Genomic DNA, 6,045 nt, shown 5'->3' on the forward strand with positions numbered 1-6,045 from the left:
TGTGATGTGTGTATAAATATATATATATATAATATATATATATATATATATATATATATATATATATATATATATATATATTATATATATATATATATATACTATATATATATATATTATATATATATATATATATATATATATATGTATATATATATATAATATATATATATATATATATGAGTGCGTACAGATTTATTTTCAATAATTTGCGGAATCCAATAAATGCAAATGTTCGGCGTCAAACAGAGGATTCCTAAAGGAAAGCAATAACACGAAAATATACAGAGAGAGAGAGAGAGGAGAGAGAGAGAGAGAGAGAGAGAGAGAGAGAGAGGGCGCTTCGGCAATGCCCCGAATTGCATCGTCAGCTGGGCTGTCCGGCGAAATTAAATCATACCATCGTGACTTTTATAAATGCCTCCGAGATCATCAGATCGCTCTCTCTGCAATGACGTCATTGCTCATTCCTTTTGAAGTGTATTTTTAATGCCGTTGTATCTGTATTAACTTCAGGCATTTCCCGTGATGAGCGTTTTATTGGTTGTAATTACTGATGCGATTGAGGATGGATTATGCGGGCCGTTTTTTCATTGCAGTCAGAATATCACTTTTGTTATGGCTTCTCTCTCTCTCTCTCTCTCTCTCTCTCTCTCTCTCTCTCTCTTTTACTGATTGATTGATTAATTAATTACGTCTCTCTCTCTCTCTCTCTCTCTCTCTCTCTCTCTCTCTTTATTGATTGATTGATTGATTGATTACGTTACATTGCAAATTATTGCCACAGTATTCTCTAACGGTCTGTCTGTTTGTCTGGTTTTGGATAGGATGTGTTTTTCATATAATCAGTTATTATGTTATTCTGAATGTCTCCTCTCAAATACAAATTATTATAACCCTTATAACCCCTTGCGTTTGTTAGCAGCCACTTACTTCGCAATGTGAACGTACTTATTCATATATAAAAATATGAGGTTATATTCCTACTGCTTTTATAAGACTAACGATAAAAAACAAAAACAAGAAAATCGTTCAGTGTTTGTTGCAGATCTGACGCAATGCCTAATTATTATTAATAAACGCCTTGAATGTTGATGTTACAGTTCTTTTAGACGTGGATGTTGTGTCTCTCAAGTTAAGTATATTTTAGTTTAGCCAGACCACTGAGCTGATTAACAGCTCTCCTAGGACTGGCCCGAACGATTAGATATATTTATACGTGGCTAAGAACCAATTGGTTACCTAACAACGGGACCTACAGCTTATAGTGAGATCCGAACAGCGCTATTTAGAGAAATTCATTTCTAATCACTAGAAACAAATTCCTCTGATTCAACGTTGGCAGAGCGGGGAATCGAACTCGCGACTACCGAATCGGTAGGCGAGCACGTAAACCACTCGTCCAACCAGGAACTACTTTGTAGTTGTATCTCTGCTGTGTACTGATGCAGTATCAGTTATACTCTTCTATTGACGTTGTCGATGTTTTTGCCGATATGTTGTGAACAATACACTGACATGTTTGCTGTTACTCCTGTGAAGAGGGGAATTTATATATCCAATAAAAGCTGTTAGAGTTATTGTCGTCGTTTTTCTTGTGATGTTACTTAAAAAAAGGTCCCACTGAGAAGAACAACAAAACAACAGAAAGAAAATAGTGCTAAGAATAGGGCAATACGTCTAAAAATAGCCTCTCCAAAACAGAAATAAAGTATGTTTTGGTCAAGCAGAATCAAACGAGAGCAGATTCAAAGAGGAAAACGAACACATCAGAGTATTGCCGTTAACAAGAGACTCTTCAAAGAGAGAGAGAGAGAGAGAGAGAGAGAGAGAGAGAGAGAGAGAGAGCTTGGAAATCGATGGAATGTATTTCAGAAAAGACAGGAGAATCCTTTTATTCTTCTTCTTCCTCTTTCAGAACTATTCAGCGTCGAGATATTTCGGGTTTGAGTCTTCAGAACTCTTCTCTGATGACTTCCAACGCTTTTCTCTGATGACGGGGGCTAGTACTATCAGTGCACCTCACGAGTTGCACTGTAGACATTTACTTACAGGTCTTTGCAGCGTCCCTTCGGCCTCTAGCTACAACCTCTTTCAGTCCTTTTACTGCATTTTCGTTCATATTCTCTTTCTTCCATCTGACTTTCCACCCCGTCTCAACTATTATTTCATAGTCCAACTGCGAGGTTATTGCCTAATTCCCTTTCAGCGCCGAATGACCTCATGGATCCCAGTGCTTGGCCAGTGGCCTAAATTCTATATTATACTCTATTGTATTCTCTTCAAGAACTCCTCGCTGATAAAACAGTTCAACTTTGAAGCTTAGAAACTCTTCACCGATAAGAAGTTTTAGCTCTAAACTTTCAGAGCAGCAACTTTGGGCCTCGGGAACGTTGTATGAATACAGCATTTTGATCTCCTAATTTGCAAAATGATTTATTAATGATGAGATATTTCAACGCGAATATTCAGAAAGTTCACTTATATTCGCAGCTCTCAAATTTCAAAACATTCCATGAGATCATTCCATGTTTCTCAATGAGCCTGGATGACGAGGAGAGAATGAAAAATCTTTTGCTACAACTTTGATCGCGTGAATCAAACGTTTCCTAAGTAAGAAGAAATAGAGAAAATGAAGCAGAGAAATGTGACATTTGTTTCTTCATAAGGATAACGAAATAAGAAAAGGAATTTCATTGAATTGAAAAGAAAATATTTTGAATTATTTTGAGTATCATAATTAAAATTCCATGATTCAGAGTGCAAAGGGATTTTGAGATGGATGCGTCCAGTCACTAAAGTATATTCAATTTAGATATGGAAACAATTCTTCGGTGAGGGTTTTATAGAGTTCAGGGTGAAGTGTTTCAAGAGTTCAGCCTAAACTCTCTGGTCAATATAGTTTTCTGTCAGTTCAAATACAGAAACATTTATCTAGTGAACCCTTCTAAGGCCACGTCGCGTCGTGGCGTCGGTATATGGCGGGGATATGTGGCTTCCCATAGGCTTCCATTGTTTATAAGCTACGTCGAGCACACGAGCGTCTGTGGCAAGCGACTACTGTGGCGAGCTGTCGCTGATCCCCTCCACAGCTTATAAACAATGGATACCTATGGGAAGCCACATATCCCCGCCACACACCGACGCCACGACATGGCGCCACAGAGTGGCTCGTGAACTCCTGGCTCAAAAATTCAGAGGTGATATAAATTATCAATGAGGTGTTCTGAAGATACCGACTTGAATTGCTTATCAGAAGAGCAACGAAAGCTCAAAGCTGAAATGTGCCGCTGAAAAAATTGCTAAAATTTCAAAGGAGTTCCAGTATTTCAAATGTGAAATATCCCATTGGAAATTCTTTGCTGAAACATCTCGTCAGGAGAAGAAGGCTCTAAGACTTCAAGGCTAAAATTTTCCATCAGCGAAATGTAATGAAAATTCGCAGGTAAAACTCAGCAAGCTATCGGTGAAAAGTTATGAACTTTGAAAGTTCAACGCCGAAATATCCCGTCAGTGAAAAGTTCTAAAAGTTCAGAAACGAATAACATCAGGAAGGATGTTTGTTTGTATGGTGTTTTTACGTTGTATGGAACCAGTAGTTATTCAGTAACGGGACCAACGGCTTTACGTGACTTCCGAACCACGTCGAGAGTAACTTCTATCACCAGAAATACACATCTCTCACTCCTCAATGGAATGTCCGAGAATCGAACTCGCGGCCACCGAGGTGGCAGGCCAAGACCATACCGATCACGCCCCTGAGGCGCTCCATCACTAAGTATGGCAGCACACGGCAGACATCTGACCATTCAGACCTGAAGTATCTCGGGTCCAAAGTCTAGAATACCTCACCCATGAAGAGGTCTGAAACTTGGCAAATGAAATATACCATCGTTGAAGAGTTCCGAAAGCTCGAAGTTGGGAATATCTCAACCGTAAAACGTTCTTAAAAGTCCAAAGTTCGAAAGGCGACTGAATAATCTCGCATAAGGCTATTCCGCCGGCGTCATCACTCATTGCAATATTGCCCCACGTAAAGGCCGTTATAGCCAATGGATCGTAGAGGCTTTGCATCGCCGGTAAAATATAAAATCTTTGCGGTCAAAATGTTTTGGGGGAGATGTTACTTTTCTCGGGGAAATGAATGATGATGGTTCTATATTGCCTAGTGCCGTGAAGAAGAAAAAAATTCCAAAACAAATGAATAATCATCAACAGTATTGATGGTCAACGCCAAGGTTAAAAGGGATATATAGTGTATATATATATATATATATATATATATATATATATATATATATATATATATATATATATATATATATATATATATATATATGGCGTGTATACATGGTCTAAGAGTCTAAAGAAATTTGAAATATTAGGTCTTGGGTTATCAACATCCCTGATCTGCTTTAGAGACATTGAATTGAATTGAATATAGAATTTAGGCCAAAGGCCTATCACTGGGACCTGTGAGGTCATTCAGCGCTGAAACGGAGAAGGAAAACCTTAAAGCAGTTCACTATGAAATAATTGTTAGGAGAGGGTGGAAAGTAAGATGGAAGAAAGAGAATATGAAAAGAGGTATAGTAGAAGGAACGAAATGGGTTGCAGCTACGGGCCGAGGGCCGAGGCCGAAGTAGTGCCTACAGTGCACCGCATGAGGTGCACTGACAGCACTACCCTCCTACGAGGAATGTTTGGAGTCTGTCTATTATATTTCCTTCAGGAATCTTACCTGCTCTGGAAGCCAGACACGGTCTTAATCAACTATGAACCACTCTGAGAATACCTATGGTACTCTAACAAACCTCATCTAATTCGAATGCCACATATCATCTCATAGGACATCTGATATGCTCTGATTATATTCGACTACTTGGTCTCATAATTCATCCAGTCTTCCCTAAGTCTTAACCCTCGGCTTTCCTACGCGTCTGACCTAGTTTGAAAACTAACAACAGTTTCCCTAATCATTCCACGAATCTGATTATCAACTATTAAATCATTTCATCTTCGTTTAGATAGATATAATTAGATTATGTTCTTCATTTATTCATAATATTAAATCATTTCATCTTCGTTTAGATAGATATAATTAGATTATGTTCTTCATTTATCGTAATCATACATTATTTTTCATTATAAAGGGTCATGATACTCATGGCAAAACACACAATATTTATGGACATTGCATATCCTGACTAGGCATATATCTCTTTAATTTAATGGTCATTATTGAGTTGGTAGCTGATTTACCCATTTCATGACATTGTATGCACACACATACACACTCACACTCACATACATATATGTGTCCGTGTTTTTTGTGTTCATGAATCTATATATATATATATATATGTGTGTGTGTGTGTGTGTGTGTGTGTATTCATAAATGGCTAAAGCTATCTTCTGCTCCCCTTCAATATCTACTTACTACATAAGTAGCCGAAATACACAAGAAATGGCGGAACAAACAAAACAAGACAAAAAGTTAGTAACAATGGAAAACGAATGAACAATATACTGAAGATATTCCTCACTACGCCATGAAGTCAAGGACGCAGAGAGAGAGAGAGAGAGAGAGAGAGAGAGAGAGAGAGAGAGAGAGAGAGAGTCACGAAGATCATTACCTGGCTGTCAACCAGTCAGCAATTGTAATTTGAATTAAGCATGTTCCCTTTTTCATGCTACAATATGGTACATCCTCTGTAAAACATTGTCGCATCTGTTAATTGAGAAATGCCCGATGGTCCACACCAGACCTCCGACGTCCTTTTACATTTTACCATACAACTTGCAGTCTTAGCACAAAGCCCCACGCTGACAAAAGGTTGAGTTAACCTAAAAAAGCCAGCCAAACCTTGCTGTAAATACAAGTGTATTTACGTTCGTGCAGGTTTAAATGGATTTACCTTTCCGAGTATTCCAACCTTTCCTGGCAAACCCGGGACTGAAAGGAAGGATCCCTAATAGTACTGTAAATAAGGAACATCAACCAATAAGGAATTAATTGCATTAATTCTTACGGTATATACATAA

Source organism: Macrobrachium nipponense, chromosome 14, assembly GCF_015104395.2.
Source record: "Macrobrachium nipponense isolate FS-2020 chromosome 14, ASM1510439v2, whole genome shotgun sequence".
Classification (NCBI taxonomy): domain Eukaryota; kingdom Metazoa; phylum Arthropoda; class Malacostraca; order Decapoda; family Palaemonidae; genus Macrobrachium; species Macrobrachium nipponense.